The sequence below is a fragment of the Camelina sativa genome, chromosome 17 (genome assembly GCF_030686135.1).
Source record: "Camelina sativa cultivar CO46 ecotype springtype chromosome 17, ASM3068613v1".
Taxonomy (NCBI): Eukaryota; Viridiplantae; Streptophyta; class Magnoliopsida; order Brassicales; family Brassicaceae; genus Camelina; species Camelina sativa.
In genome coordinates this window covers 35,526,122-35,543,551 of record NC_141896.1, presented here as the reverse complement: position 1 = coordinate 35,543,551, position 17,430 = coordinate 35,526,122, and the positions used below count along the sequence as shown (strand labels likewise).

The 17,430-nt window shown below is 33.0% G+C and overlaps 1 long non-coding RNA gene and 1 pseudogene across 1 annotated transcript; one reads left to right on the top strand and one right to left on the bottom strand.

Moving 5' to 3' along the window:
- Nucleotides 1-2,861: 2,861 nt before the first annotated feature.
- LOC147924759 (uncharacterized) lies at nucleotides 2,862-3,462 on the bottom strand. The gene is made up of 2 exons (XR_015586272.1): nucleotides 3,259-3,462; nucleotides 2,862-3,144 (listed from the first exon to the last, which is right to left on the bottom strand). It is a non-coding gene; the product is annotated as an uncharacterized LOC147924759 (long non-coding RNA).
- Nucleotides 3,463-10,728: 7,266 nt separating this feature from the next.
- Nucleotides 10,729-11,970, top strand: LOC147924758 (aspartic proteinase CDR1 pseudogene; annotated as a pseudogene).
- The last annotated feature ends 5,460 nt before the right edge of the window (nucleotides 11,971-17,430 follow it).

The window sequence follows — 17,430 nt, the reverse complement described above, 5'->3', positions numbered from 1 at the left end:
CATTAATAATATCAATTATATCAAATAAAATCGGAAACTATTTTAATGCAATCCCTGATCATCCTCTCTCATATCAGATCAAACCGAAAATAAAGTCAAAACATTAACTGAAAATCTTTGATATAATATTACTAAATTATATTAACCTTCTAAAATCAAAACTAAATATTCGTATTCTTTAACTTTTAGCAACTATCTCGGATCTTTAGTAAAGAAAATAATTAACGTATCTTATCACTAATATCTAATAAGCATATTCTAGAATTTATCATTTCCCGAAAACGTCTCTATTAGTCATATAAATACAAACCGATGAACAAGCTTAATACTCAATATTTTAGATCTATCAGCTAATTTTGTCATCAAGGCTGCTAATCGTGGGTGAGAAAGCTCGCTAACATCAAGCCTTTCAAAACGGTAAGGTGAAATCGATGATAGTGTACAATGTACAACATAGATGGGAGGGACTAAATTATTGTTTTCTTATTTGTTTGTATCTTATATGATCTACAACAGAATCAAACTTGCCAAAAAGAACGGTTTTGAAGGATGTTACAAACATACCTGGTCTTGCCAAACATGGTCGAGAAGCACCATTGATCAAGAGAAAACGATTACAAGGAACTGAAAACAATGTGATCTTCCTTAAACAACAAATAAGGTGATAGTTAGTTATGGCATTACCAAGTTATTAGATCTATATTGTAATCATATAAGTAACACACATTTGTTGATATAATGAAGCAGGATCTGCTGTTAATCCAGCTTAACATCTTTACAAGAATCAAGTGATGTTAGCTTCGTGCTTGCTCATCCAGTAATCCGACTAAACAAAGACAAACTCATGGAATCTCTAAACAATTTAGTCCTCCATCTATTAATAGCAAGCAAGGTAAAAAGGTTTTGAATAGATATTGAGTAACTGCTGAATACTATCTATACATTATTGTGTGTCTATAGTCATCTAATCATGCATTAGAACTAATATCAAGTCGATTATCAGGTGTAGCTTCAATGTAAAATCTTTTATACAACATATAGACAAAACAACAATCCGAATATTATTACTTAAGTCAGAGCTATTTTAACTAATAACAACCATTAAAATAAGATCTTTAGACAACTTTTAAAATTTTAAAAATGAAGTCAATTCGAAGAGTCTAACGTTATTATGTCATTTTGCACTCCATCAATTCCATTAAAACTCAAGGCAATTGACGATATAACTATTGGGGATTGGACATGTTTTCAATTAATTATATAGAAACACATCAATGTTTCGGAGTAGAAAAACTGAAAGACAATTTACCTTGCTTTATTTTTTTTTGTAATTGAAGGATCAGAGGCCTCCAAATATTGTACACATGCTAGAGGACGACAAGATGAAGCGGTGGATCAAAAGAGAGGTCAGTTTCGTATAGCCATCGACAAAGTGGATCAGATCAAGAACCTGAAGCTGGATTGCAAAGAGAAATCGGCTTAAAGGAGTAAGCAGCGCGAGAAGAAGCTAAGTATAGTGCATGTCGATTTAAATTCTCTAGATATGAGGCAAGGGTAACTTGGCCGTCTTCCGAAGTGAAGTCGCCGGAGAGGAGAGACCATACGAGATTGTTTCTTGGGGACTGATTCCCACCAGGAATGCATCGGATCTCGAATCGGTGACGGAGGAGATTCCTGAGATGGCGGCGACAATAATGGTATGTGTCGTGGTGGATTTATAATGGTGACGAGTAGAGGATGCGGTCGTTGAGGACAGAGAAGGTGAGCCGCCGAGAGGTTTGACAGAGGAGAAGTCAATGAGAATTGAGATGGTGAAGAGAGTGAGAATTGACCATCGTGACTCCGTGATTAACGAAGAAGAAAATATTAGTAGAAGGAAATGTGACGTGACGTTTAGTCACTTAACACGAAAAACGCTTTTGGGCCAATATGCAAAACAGGCCAACATAAATAAGTTTCGTAATTTGTGATTTAAATTAAGGTTCAAACAATTATTGAGTAATTAATCCATTCCATTTTTACTATTAAACTTTTATATATAACTTTTATGTATTTTATAATTTTTCATATATTTTCATAACCTAAAGTGTCTACGATATATTAAGATACATATCTTATTTTCAAAAATTCAAAATGATATATGTATATATATTTATTTATTTACTTATTTATCAAAGCAATAAAGACAGAATGAGACACACTTCTTATGAGTTGTATGAATGGTTGTATGAATTGTGTACCATTTCTTATGATATAATATAATTGATTTGCCTTTAAAAAAAAAAAGACACACTTCTCTTATGAGTTTCGCGGGACGGATTTCCTACGGTAAAAAATATCAAAACTATTATAAGGCAGGCCTAACAAGATAGATTTGTAGGGCCACACATTTAAGTCATCCGATTTGATAAGTTTTAATAATTCACTACAAAAAAAGTGTGGTATTACATCATTTATTTTCTATTTTTGCATCAGTTTTAAGCGATGCAAAAATAATTTGCATCATTTTAATGAATAATTTATATTTTGTTGATGCAAATAATTTGTATCAGTTTATTTTAAAATGATGTTAATATTCAAAATATTTGTATCGATTTTTATAATCGATGTTAATATGCATCAGTTGCAAAAAGTGATTTAAATTTCACATTAGTTAATAAAAATGATGGTAATATTTTTGTTTCAATTCTAAAAGTGATGTAAAATATTTATATCACTTATAAATAATCGTTCAAAAAAATTAGTTTTAATTTCATAAATACTTATAATAATTGTATCATTTATGATAAGTGATATTTGTATCATTTGGAAAATAAACTAAAATGAACGTAATAATTTATTTTAAAAACAAAAAGAAAATATTAGTTTTAATATTTTCCGAAATTTCTGTTCATCCATTAATTGCTTTGTCAAAATTTTCTCCTAAAATCACTCATTTTTAATTGTCATAAAATCTTTGAAAGATTTTTCCTATACATCACTAAAAATAATAGAAATAAACAATCACAAACATGATTTAGCATCACATCCGTTTTTCATCAATCTTGAAAACTTGCATTCTTTTCTTCTGGTTCTTGTCTTCTACTTATACTCATGATCATGATTATGAACCTTTGAATTATCATTGTAGTTGAAGACATTTATCTGCAAATTTAGATTATAGTAAAAAGAAAAAAAAAATCTAAATTGTAGAATATTTTAACTCAATTAAAATAATAAGTGTATGTGTATTCAATAGAAAAATTTAGAATATCTTACTTTTGTTTTCCCCAACCGTGAGGACTACACAATTCCAATTTTCTTTCTCGCTTGTGTGCTGCAAAACTGTTTCGGTTGTTTGTAACATTAACAACATTTATGATGGATTTGCTGCCTGAGTAATGAACAAAAATGACAAAATACTGAACAGTTAGCCATAGTTATGAAACGGAAACTGAAGAACAATAAAATAAAGAAGAGGCCAGAGAGAACTGAGAGAGAGATCTGATACAAGAAATAGTTTTGGAGATAATATAGTAACGTTAAGATGGTTGTGGGCAAATAAGAAAGATCGTGGATGAGAAAATAAACAAAATCAGATCTTATATTTTGATATTTTAAAAAGGAAAATTCATTCCGTTGACAGTTATAATTTTTTTTTAATCAATATCTAAAACAAACTACGTTTGTAAATGAGAAACCCAATTATTAGGTTAGCTAAGATTTGTAGTAATCTGCAGATAAAGAAACAATACATACAAAAAAATAGTTTTATTAGTTATGCATGTAATTTTCGTTTATAATAATATTAGGATTCAACTTTTTATATTTATCTTCTAAATTACGTTAATTTTTGTCAAAAATAAATTTAATTTATTAATGCTATTAATGTAATTTATTTTAGCATCAGTTTTTATTGATGTAAATTTTGTATCGTTTAAAAAATGATTTTACAAAATATGAATAGATATATCAATTATCTAAATGATGTAAATTTATATTTTACATCAATTTTATAAAAGTGACACAATATAATAGAAATTGAATCAATTTTAATTAATTGATGCCAAAATAGATAATTATAATATCAGTTGTAATGATTGATGCTAAGTCATATATATTTGCTTCACTTATCAATAAATAATTTAATATTATATCATTTAGTTTTGTGATACAATTTAAGTGATACAACATACACCTTTTTTTTGTAGTGATTTTGGCAGCTTTTATCTTGTGTGATAGTTCACGAGACGGGTTTTTTGTTAATTCCGGTCTCGCACAGGTTTTTTGTTAGTTCCGGTCTCGGATAGGTTTTCTGTTAGTTTTGGTTTGGGATGAGTTTTCGGTTAGTTCCAATTTGGGACGAGACGTTTTGATAGTCCACAGGAAGGGAAAAGACAGGTTTAAACTTTAAACATATCACCTTTCTCTTACTAATTTTTTTTATGCCACTAATAATAATAAAAACAATCAGATCATTTTTTTCTCTATACCGATTTAGAAACAAATCGACGAGTTTGGATTATGAATGTTAATAATATTCATAAAAATACGCTTACAACATAATACATTGCAAACTAGATCGCAAACTTAGTTTTTGAAAACAACTCCGCACGTACGTGCGGGTCCGAACCTAGTATCACGTAATACAAGAGGACAATGCATCAAAAATGACGGCAAGCAACCTTCAATTCATGGGCGCAAATATAAACAAATTAGGTAACAACCCGCACTATATGCGGAATAAATCGACTCAAATAATTATTTAGAATCTAAGGTGTCATAATAATAATTTTACACATAATTTTTTATTTTATTCAAATTTATATTTAATTATTTAAAATATGTTTCACCCGTGAAATACGGAAAAGAATACTATTTATTTTTAAGATTATTGTGATAATTATTTTTAATATATACTCCTTTTGTTTCATAAATTGTCATTTTAGAATTTTATATTTGTTTCATAAAAAGTGTCATTTTACATTTCCAATGTACTATTTTATATTTTCAATGCATATTTTTCATTAGATTTTCTAGTTTTACCTTTAATATATGACCAAATTAATACATTAAACATTTATTAAATAAGGACATATATGTATATTTTAATTTTTTTCTTAATTTGTGTGAAATGAGTCAAAATGACACTTATTGTGAAACAGAGGAGTATTTCAATAGTCATCTAATTTTTTTAAATCGGAGAATAAGTTTTGTATTTCAAAAAGTTAAATAGATGAATAAGTTTTTAAATAGTTTATGAAATGTAATTTACTTTAAATAACTAAATATGTTATGAAAATGATAATTAAATTATTAACTATATTTTCTTTTTTAATAGTTGAAGAAGCCTTTCATTTTTAAAAACTAATAGAAAGAAACATTATCTTATATATTCTAATGACACATTTATGTAAGTAATAATAAAATAAAGATTTCTTTATATATTTTAATGGCACATTTAATAAATCAAAAGACTTATTTTTGTAAATATGTTTATCTTGAGATGATTAATTTTAATTAAATCTCCAAATCGTTCTGGCGACGACACATCAACACTTTCAACAAAATGTTTTTCTATTAATATATAGGGGATTATTAAAGAGGCAATCTATTTATATAGTTCAAAATTATAGACATAACTCCCACACATATTCCAGGATAGACACCAACGTCCTCATTACCGAGCTACATAGTTCTAAAAGAGTGCCAAACGAAGATGAAGAAAATAACCTAGACACATTCAAAGGACGAGAAGGACAAGTTTTATGTGTGTTATGTGCCTAGACACATTCAAAGGACGAGAAGACATCAATAGCCTAGCATGTAACCATATCTACTACCATAAATGTACAAGTATATGGTTGTATGCAAAACCAAAATTGCCCAATATGTAGAGAAAAAAACTATATATTTTTTTTTTTTACAATCAACTAAAAAAAGTAAAATGTTCCATTCAAAATTTCTAATTTGGAAGCAACTCAACATAAAACATACCCGCGCGTAACACGGTGTAATCCCTAGTGGATTTAAAAGTTCTCTTCTTGTATCAAGAGATTGTGTAGTGGTTGAGGGTGAAAAAACTGTGGTATGCATTCTTTTCTGTCAAATTGTGCAATTTTTCTGATTTTTTTTTTTTACAGTTTTCTTCTTCCAAATTAACTCTACACAAAAATATGCAAACATATACAATTAAACAAAAACAAATTGTTACATAAATATATGCATATTTTTATTACATGAATTAAGTAATAATAGTTATACATATTGGACGTTGGTTTAAAAATTGTGTAAGAAACTTCAATTTTCCCTTTTTTAAATTCAAATTTTTCATTTTATCCTGTATTATGTATTTAAAGATAATTGAAAGAATTATTATTATGTATTTAAAGACGAACTTTCACTTTTGGTAATTGAAATAATTAGTATTGTGTATCTAAAGATATTTAAGTTTTATGTTGATGTATATATGGAATTAAAACAATTGTTAAGTTTTCAATTCGGATTGGTTCAATAATTGCATTAAAACCGGCCATATAAATTACTCAAAAATGTGTTTAAACGTTATTTTAGTTATCAAAATATAGAATATTATTTCTAAATTTCAATTAAAATTATATTTTTGATATGCATATTTGAAATTTTTTCTCTTTAGTACAAGAATTTTAATATAAAGTTTTAGGTAAAATTGGGAAGAATAAGTGAATTCTCCTCCCATTAGAATGCACTATAGTCCCCCTTCGTCATACGTTACTAGAATCAGAACAAAACACATTACCAAAACACATTTTAAATTTGTAATAGTTTTAAACCAAACATGGAGAAAATTAACCTATATCTAGGAGGCTCTAACAAAAAAAAAAAAATACTATTCATATTATTCAAACTAAAAACCATTTCAATTGAATTTTAAACTAATATTTCAATATTAACCATTTTAAAGATATGTTACAAATTTCAAAACTACCCAACAACACCTATTAATATTATGAAAAATTGATTTTTTTTGTTAATACAATCTTTAATGGTAAGAATTTATAAATTTTAGTTAAATCCTTAAGTGGTAGTGATTGAGTTTGAAGCAATTCGAAAACAATTTCAAATCACGCAAAACTTGAAATCAAAGAATATAGTAATTATTAATTTATTATCATATTATTTAATTTTAAAACCAAATACCACATAAAAAGAAGAGAAAAAGAGTTTATCATCTATATTAACATTTTTGAAGTACATTTTGTTTTCTACTCTTTAAGTTATACTTGTTTACAAAGTTAATCCCTACAAAATTGTATAAACTAATAATTAAAATATGGCAATTTAAAATCGAGTACTCAATTAATATGTGTATAAAATCGTTACGCCAATTTAATTCTTAAAATAGCTCTTCAAAATTAATTTCTATTTTCCTAAATCAATTTCTGTTTATACTTATACAATCTTTACATTTAACATCATATTCCTAAATTGATATATTAAATCCGGTATTATCCTTATAATATCTCCACTTCATTGTTATTTTCCTTTATCAATTAAAATTGTACAAGCATTGCTTATATCTTATGAATAGTTTAAAATATTATATAATATGATTATATGGCGGGATGGGTTATAAGACTTGACGGGTTTGAATTAATATTAGTACAAATTTAAAATATCATTGATTCGATGTTAAAATACGGGTTAAATCCTCATTTAATTATTTGGTCAACACTACAAATATTAGACATATCATATCAAGATAATTTAACTAAATTCTGTAAAATAATTAAATCATTAGGAACATTGTTTCTTAATCAGATAATATCTTATAAATTACTTATTATGTATTTTATTATTTATACTAATAATGAACAATCCAAATACTATTTAACTAAATATAAAACACAAATAGAAGTTAAAATTCTATTATATTAAAAATTGTCCTATGGTGTACCGCAGGTTAAAAATCTAGTTACGTATTACTCGATAATAGAAATCTGTACCCCCAAAAGACTCGATAATTAACTGACACAAACAAACACTGTTCTGTCAGTATTTGTGCAAATGATTTTACGTTATTGTCCCTCACATTTTCTTTTCATAATTTGTTTTAACTTCTCATCTCTTCTCTCTCCTTGCCTCTTTCTCTCGACGAAGAGTTTTTTTTCCCAAGAAATTGACAGCAACAAATGTTTCAAGGCAAAACAAAATTAAGTTAAAACAAAAGTGATTTTCAATGATGGTTCCGATTTTGATAGTGGACTAGTGATGGTTCCGATTTTGATTCCGTTGATGTGATGACGGGGTGGTGGTACAATTTGGATTCCATAAAGATCAAGGCCAAGCGGTCGCCGTGGCGAGTTCAAATCTCGGTGGTGGTTCCAATTCCGACTGGAATTGTGCAGAGAGATGGCGATGGAGGAGTTGTGATGGTTGAATAATATGACGGTGGTGGTCTACATAGATAGTGTATGTGATACTCTTCTTTGTTTTTTACCTTTTTAAATTATTTCTCATAAAAAACTGAGAATGAGATAATTGAAATGCTATTTTCATCACCAGATTTCATGGGTTTCTTTTGGCTGTTCAATCCCTTATCGGTTTGTTCAGGATCCAGTGCATCCATGGTTTAACATGATAATTATGCATTTAACAAATCGAATTTTTACGCTACAATAATTGTTATTTGTTAACATGTTAATCAAATAGTTATCACACAAATACTATAATGTGATATAACAAATGAGTTACTGCAATAAAATTTTATCACATTATTGATAAACATATCGCGATATAATTTGATGTAACACGATATATATTTAAACTTATTGATGTATATATATTGTTATCTTGTTAACTGATTTGATGTAACATAATATATATGTAAACTTATTGATATAAATATGATATAACAAATGAGTTACTGCGATAAATATAAGTTTACCACATTATTGATAAACATATCGCGATATAATTTGATGTAACAAATCTTTTGTAGCATGGCTTGCCGGCAAACTTGTCATTCAATCTGCACCAGATGCATCAAGTCACAAATCTTCTCTCCAAATGTCTGAAAGTAGTGAGAAAACTTCAGGAACAGGTTCAAAACATACTACTGATAAGTCTCCACCAACAGGTCCAAAATCTCCTGTAAGAAAAACTCAACTTGCTATACAAGCCCCTCTTCGAAGATCTCCGGTAAATATTATTGATACATCATTTTAGAAAAGCATTCTAGTTATTATTCTATCTGTTGTAAACTGGTTAATATTGTTAACATGGCAGCGTAAAAATGGAGCTATCAAGGAAAATCAGAAGTGCAAGTTATTGGATATTAGTGGAAAGAAACAGGTTGTTGCTGAAGGACGAGTGCATTCAATCGACCCAGATCTTAAAGTCCACTTTGTTCGCTTGGGGGAAAATGCAGCTAGAGTATGGGTTGATGTAGTAACGGTTAGAGTATCGCTTTCATACGGCGAGGCATCGCACTGCTGCATAAACAATAGATCCGAGTGGCTCTTCTAGGCGGGTCGTAGAAGCGAAGTCTATCGCCACGCCAACCATCAAATACGAGATTGGGAAAAGAGGGAATTGATTCAAGATTCCCTTGTGCCCTACAACCCCTTTTCTGTATCCGTTCAACTCATCCAATTTGATAATATACTCTTCTGCTCTGCGAGCCTTTCATTGAATAGATGATGCAGCAGTCTGGAGGACATCAGATGTAATCGAGTACATGAGAGATGCACTCGGTTCATATATTGCTTGGCCGATGGATAAGTTGGTCATCTTTTGAGTTTATGAAATTGAGGTAAGTAATTTGTGTTATGTTTGTGTTTTCGTTTAACATATGACAGACTGCTAGTGATATAAATAACTGATATAATACATTCTTGCTTGTTGCAGGGAATGAAGAAACTTTGATCCAAGTTAGCTAGTTTTAATTAGTTAAGACTAAGCTAATTAATCAACTTATATATATATGCCTAATGTTATGTATTTTGGATTCAGACTTTACAACCTATGTTGAATGACTTTGTAGACTTCTGTTCTGAATGTTGAATTGGAGACAAGTTTATGTTTAATGATTTAAATCTCTACTTGTTCTGTTAATTGGTTTATAGATCTAAACAGGTTTATAGCTTTCTGAAAACAAATATAATTGGACAAAAAAACAATTCAATTCATATATCATAGCTCTGATAATTTGTTCTGAAACAGTATACTACAGCTAATAAAAATGCTATAAGTATATTATATATAACAATTCTCAAAAGCTATTGTATAAGAATATATTATAGCATTGAAGTCATGCTGCACCAATATATTTCAAAGCAAAAGACAATTGATATTGTATAAGGACCTACGATAACAAAAATCTACGTGTTATATAATAACAAATAATAGCATCAAAATATTGCTATGGTATCTTTGCCAATCATAACATACGCAAACAACGCAATCGTATAGGTGACACCTACCATGGCTGCCGATGTCACAGCATTTGCAATTTCGCATAAACGATGCTATGATAAAATTGCACTGTGTCTATAAATAACAAAATTGGACAATATAAATAACAAAATTGGACAATATAATTAACATCTATAAATAACAAAATTGGACAATATAATTAACAAAACTTATAAATAACAAAATTGGACAATATAATTAACATCTATAAATATATGCGCATCAATGCTTAACATTGCACTGTCTCTCGAAACCCCAAAAAAAAAAAAAAAAAAAAAACAGTTATTCGATCATATGTCTCTTGCAACTACGATGATCGCTCTCTTTCTTCAAATCATAATAATATGTTTTATCTTTACCACCACAGCCTCATCACCTCACGGCTTCACCATCGACTTGATCCAGCGTCGCTCCAATGCATCTTCTTCTCGAGTCAGCTCTGATACTCAGCTCGGATCACCTTACGCTAACACCGTCTTTGATGAAATCGAGTATCTAATGAAACTACAGATAGGTACTCCTCCTTTCGAGATCGAAGCTGTCTTAGACACAGGAAGCGAACTCGTATGGACACAATGTTTGCCTTGTACTAACTGTTACGACCAATACGCTCCCATATTCGACCCTTCGAAATCCTCAACCTTCAAAGAGAAAAGATGCAACACCCATGACCACTCTTGCCCTTACGATCTTGTCTACGCAGACGGAAGCTATACCAAGGGAACCTTAGCAACCGAGACAGTCACGATCCATTCAACTTCAGGGGAACCCTTTGTGATGCCTCAAACCATTATTGGTTGTAGCCACAATAGCTCAGGGATTAAAAGACCGAGTTCTTCGGGGATTGTTGGTCTAGACTGGGGACCTTATCGCTCGTCACTCAGATGGGAGGGGAGTACCCAGGTTTCATCTCTTACTGCTTCTCTGGTGAAGGAAATAGTAAGATCAACTTTGGAGGGAATGCTATTATAGCAGGAGATGGTGTTGTATCAACCACTATGTTTGTGACCACAGCAAAACCCGGTTTCTATTACCTAAACCTAGACGCGGTCAGCGTTGGGGACACCCGCATTGAGACATTGGGGACACCGTTTCATGCCTTGGAAGGGAACATGGTGATAGACTCTGGAACCACTTACACGTTTTTGCCTGAGAGCTACTGTAACCTTGTAAGAGAGGCAGTGGAAAAAGTTGTGAAAGCGGATCAAGTAGTTGACACGAGCGGCAGGTTGTGCTACAATTCGGACACCATAGAGATATTCCCGGTGATCACAATGCATTTTTCTGGCGGTGCGGATCTTGTCTTGGAAAAGTACAATATATATGTGGAATCGGAGGGAGGAGGACTGTTTTGTTTGGCTATTTTATGTGGTAGTGCGACACAAGAAGCTATCTTTGGGAATAGGGCACAGAATAATTTTTGGGTGAGTTATGATTCTTCTTCACTGCTGGTTTCTTTTAAGCCCACCGATTGTTCTGCGTTGTGGAGTTGAAGAAACAAAGCAAGAGAGTGTCTCTTTACGAACTTTTTATTATTGTTTTTAACTTATCGGCTTGTTATTTATATTGTTCCTCTCAATAAGCACAAAATGAACATGGATATGTTTAATTGAATAATATAATATGCGAAGGTGTGTTGCTTAAAGAATCTAAAATGTTGTATTGGCAAATGATAAGGTTACGTTTTGAATAGCAGAAAGAGATCTATATATAAAAGGAAACGTAAAACAACAATGACCAAGAAAGAGAGATACTTGTATAATTAGAAAGAAAAAGAAGTTAGAAGAAGAATTATTTATCGGTCAACTGTTCGGTTCGAGAACCGATATCCGATAATGCTTGTATAATCGTATTTGTTGCTGATCGGTTCGAGTAGGTCTTGTTATTTCGGTTCAAGATTGCCCGACCGTCTCGAACTTATCGGCAACAAATACAATTACGCTATAGACGATTGCCTAGTTCTAATGTTTGGCAAATATTAGCACTTTCCAAATGATAAAGTTATGTTTGTAACCTTAGTTTTTCTTTTTTTTTTGTAACCTTAATTAACCTCAAAAGAACAAAAAAATCGGTTATAAAAAGAACAGAGAGTTAAAATCTCACCTTGGATACCTTTTTAGAACCCTAGGAGCCACAAGTTGTGATTACTCCACCTTCCGAGCCGTTTGAACCCTCTCATATGGTCAAATATACACTTTTCTAGGAAGTGTGAATCGTCCTCTACACGATGTGGAGGAGAGAATAAATCATCAGCGATATAACAAGTAAGGGGATACTTTGTGGTACCTGGACCCGTAGACGAGGACTCAAAGATGATCGGAGTGGGGTGAGTTTGATGACTATTTTCTGCAGCACAAGCAGCGTATGTGACATAACCAGTGAGTCGCGTAGAGGGAAACTTCTCTCGTTTGCCCCGTCCTAAAGCTGCATCCTCATCAAGAGGAGAGTCAACATTGACAACAATAGCAACGTCATCATCATCAGGACTAGCAACTAGTTCGTTGGTGGGGACCGGAACGATGATGGCATCAAACGGTGAACTTATGACAATAGAGTCATCACTTGGCGAACTCGTATCAGTAGGAAACAAATCAGGAATAGTATCAGCGGAAGCAACCACACGTGGATCTTGTGTCACCGGATTGGAGAGATCGAAAAACATCTCACCACTCCCCCTTTCAACAGAACCAGGTTGTAGGACCCAATCGTCATCAACAGGAGACGGATTCTCAAGTATGGACGATGACTTGCCATGAAAAGGAAAGTCATTTTCGTGAAACACCACATCATGAGAAACAGAAAACTCATTGGTTTCCAAATCATATACCCACCAGCATTTCTTGCTGAAGGGGTAACCAACAAATATACAATGACAACTGCGAGGACCAAAATTATCCTTATCACGAGCTCGCAAATGCGTATAGCAGGAAGAACCAAATACCCGCATTTGTTGATAATCCGGTTGAACACCGGTCAAGACTTCATAAGGTGACCGACCCTTATGAATCTTCGAAGGAATGCGATTAATCACATAGGCAGCGGCCATAACTGCTTCTCCCCAAAATGAAACCGGCAGACCCGCTTGAAACAACAAAGAGCGAGCTACATTTATAATGTGTCGGTGTTTACGTTCCACCCGACCATTCTGTTGAGGTGTGCCAACACAAGAGGTTTGATGAAGAATCCTTTTACTCGTAAAAAACTTTGACAAACAAGTAAACTATGTACCGTTATCACTACGCACCGTCTTGACTTTCTTATCGTATTGACGTTCCGAATAGGCACAAAAATTTTCAACCACTCATCGAACCTCCGACTTCTCAAGGAGTAAATGTGTCCAAACATAGCGTGAAAATCATCAACAATCGTGAGAAAATAAACTGGTCCACAAGAAGATGCAACACGACATGGTCCCCAAACATCCATATGAATTAACTCAAAACATTTTGTTGTTTTATTAATACTCTCATAAAAAACATCACGAGTTTGCTTAGCCTGATAACAAACATAACAAGTATGAGAACTAGAAGAAACTAAAACACCAGAAAAAAACAGGCAACAAAGAAAGCACAGAAAACGCCGGATGTCCCAACCGCTGATCCACAAGGTTTGATCTTCAGAAGCCGCCACTCTAGTCACATTAGTTGTTGCCAAATTCGTTAAATAGTAAACCCCATCACACTCTTTACCGGCTCCAATCAGAGTCCTCGTGAAACGGTCCTGCAAAACACAAAGGGTATCGGTAAATAACGCAAAACAGTTTTTCATCTGCTTGAGTATCTGAGAAACCGAGATTAAAGAACAATTTAAATTGGGCACATAAAGGACATCCAACAAGGATACACGATCCATGAGGTGCAAAACGCCTTTACGTGTAGAAAGCATATCAACCAAATCAGAAAGAAGAGATATATTCCCAGTCATGTGATGGGAAGCTCCGGTATCGATTATCACATCTCCAGGAATCTTACCGGATAACTTGTCAGGATTGGTATTCATCTTTTCGGTAGCCAACAAGGATATAGCCTTCCACTGCTCGGGAGAAAAATCGGAGAAAGCCGTGACATTCGGTACTGTAGTGTGAGCAGCAGTGACATGTCCGCGTCCTCTTCCAGCACCTCTTCCTCCGTTCGAACTACGACCCCGACCAACAGAAACTCCTCGGCCATTCTGACGAGTATTGCGTTCTGTAAACCACTCTCGATAGCCAATCAGCTGCCAACAAAGCGCCTTCTCATGACCAAACCGGCCACAATTTGAGCAAAGCAAACTGCGGTCTCTGCTTCTATCACCGCCAAACAAAACAGAGTTCTCCCCACGGTGATCAGCGGATGGCGGACCAGTAGTGATGGAGTCTCTTCAAGCAACAAAACCAACGGCATCATGCGAGTGCTCTCGCTTCTTAACAGAGGAGAGCCTTTGTTCCTCACGAATCACACGTGAGTAAGCCTGCTCCAAATCTGGAGAAGGGTCGGCATCGACAATGGAGGTGATCACGTTTGCAAATCTGGATTCATCAAGACCCATAACAAACTGGTTCACCTTTTCTTCTTCACGCTCCTTGGCCACCGTTTCATAAACTCCACAAGTACAACCACCGCAAGAACGAACAGGAAGTGGTTTGTATGTGTACAACTCATCCCATAAACCAGCAATTTTCCCGTAATAATCAATCACAGGCTGACCATCTTGGCGACACAAAGCAATTTGAGAACGAAGGTGGTTAACACGAACCTTATTCCCGATGGAAAACCTTTTTCTCAAATTTTCCCAAAGCTCATGTGCATTAGTGAGAAAAAAAACATTTGAGCGTACACGCGGCGCAATCGATGTCCACAACCACCCAATGACCATGGAGTTCACCGAAGTCCATGACTCCAAGTCGGAGCTACCAGCCCTTGGTCTCTTCAACGTACCATCGATAAAACCCATCTTCTTCTTAGCCCGAAGTGCGTTGATCATCTCAGCAGCCCACTCATTATAATTGTCTCCAGTCAAGGTAACTGCAGTGATCATCGCTCCTGGATTGTCATTAGAAGAAGTGGTATATGCCGTCATCATCGTGTTATCTCCACCAGCGGAGCTGACGGCGAGAACACCGGATGAAGTAGATGATTGTGTGCCTACTGTCGCCATAGCACACAATAACCAAAAACAGAGTAATCAAAAACAAACGATCCAACCGAATCAAAGAGATCTCGTCAAAAGATTCGAAACAAGAAACAAGGAAACAAGAAATCTTGAAAAGAGATTCAAAACAAGAAGCTCATATCAACTGATCTAAAGAATAGGTTTCAGGATTTTGTGCTCTGATACCGTGTAGAACAAAGAGAATAAAGAGAATATTTGTGTGTTTTGATTTCAACGGCATTACATTCGTTTATATACATGACACAGTATCTTGGCAAACCCTATACAAGATTTGTCGGCCAAGCTAAATAACAGAAGACATTAACCAAGGCCCATAGGCCCAATAGATTCTAGACCTTTTGTTCTTCTTGTAACAGTTCTTGAATAGGCGTGTACGCAGCAGCAATGCATAGATTCTGCAATAATACCCACAAAAATAAATGAATCTATATTATGAAAGATGGTCAACTCTCTCCATCTGAGTGACACATCAGCTGTGGAGAGAGTGCCACATGTCTATCCTCATTAAAAGCAAAGAGACATATTCATGTATTTTATTCTTTTTTATATCACAAAAACAGTTTCAATATTTACATAAAATATTTAGAGAGGCTTATAACATGTCCCAAGAAAGTAGATGCATCACCAAAAGACAAAAAGGGCATCGGGATTGAATCAAAAAGCCACTTCTTCCTCTTGGCGTAAACCATTCTTCCTCTTGGCGTAAACCATGAATCTATGGATATATCGTTTAGGAGTTACAATTTGTCAATAGTTTGAAGAGTTGCAGCAGTGATAGAGATATTTGTTAATAATGTAGAGAAATTCATGAAAGTTTGTCCCTAAATTTTTTTTGAAGAAGATTGGAGTTTTGTTCACTATCAAATGGAAGATAATTGAATAAAATTGTAGAATGTTGATTTAGCAAAATACAGAGACAAAGAGAAAGGGATTTTTATATTCTAATATTTAAAAGGTTTCAAAAAGAAAATTAAATGAAATTCTTATAAAAAAATTCTAGAGTTATATTCATGAAATTGAAGAGATAGCATGAAAGGAAGATGTCTATCTTAATTATATCTATTAAAGAGCTAACCAAGCTGCAATCTTGAAAAATTAAAATGTTAGTATTTCATAGTATATAACTGAGAAGCTAAAAAACTCTTTATTACAAAATATGCATCCTTAGATCAAGCTTTCATTTGGAATATTTTTTAAAAAGTTTTAGACAAGAATTGTAGAATGTTTAAGCTCTCCAAACAAAGTTGTTCATGCATGTATCTAATAATTCAATTGCAAAATGAAAAAACCTATTTGAAGTATTAAAAAAATCAAAGTCAAAATTATATTTTTCAAGATTTCCACAATTAAAAAATAGATAAACTCTACATAAAAAAAACCAAATTAATAGCAAAATTGTTTAGAAAACGGTAAACCATAAGCTCGCGCATAGCACTGGTATTCATGAATAAAGAAAGAACTTACAAGTGCCGTCACAAGCTGGGAATAAATAAAAACGGATACCAGCCTTCAGATCACTACCAGAATAACCTTCAGTTTCCTTTGCAAGTTTGTCGAACTGGAAACCAGATTCAAGATTTTCTGGAGTTAGAAATATTTTCAGTATCTTTGACCTGTTTTCCGCATCTGGTAAGTCGACATATATCCTAGAGTCCACCGGAAATAAAAAGCTTTCAATTAGAAGACGATTCACAGATTACCGTTAGGAGAAAATATTAACTACAATCTTCACAAATGGAAATGGAAGTCAAATCAGATGTTACCGACTTGGTAGACGACGAATCACAGCATCATCAAGATCAAAGGGATAAATATATGCGCATCAATGCTTAACATTGCACTGTG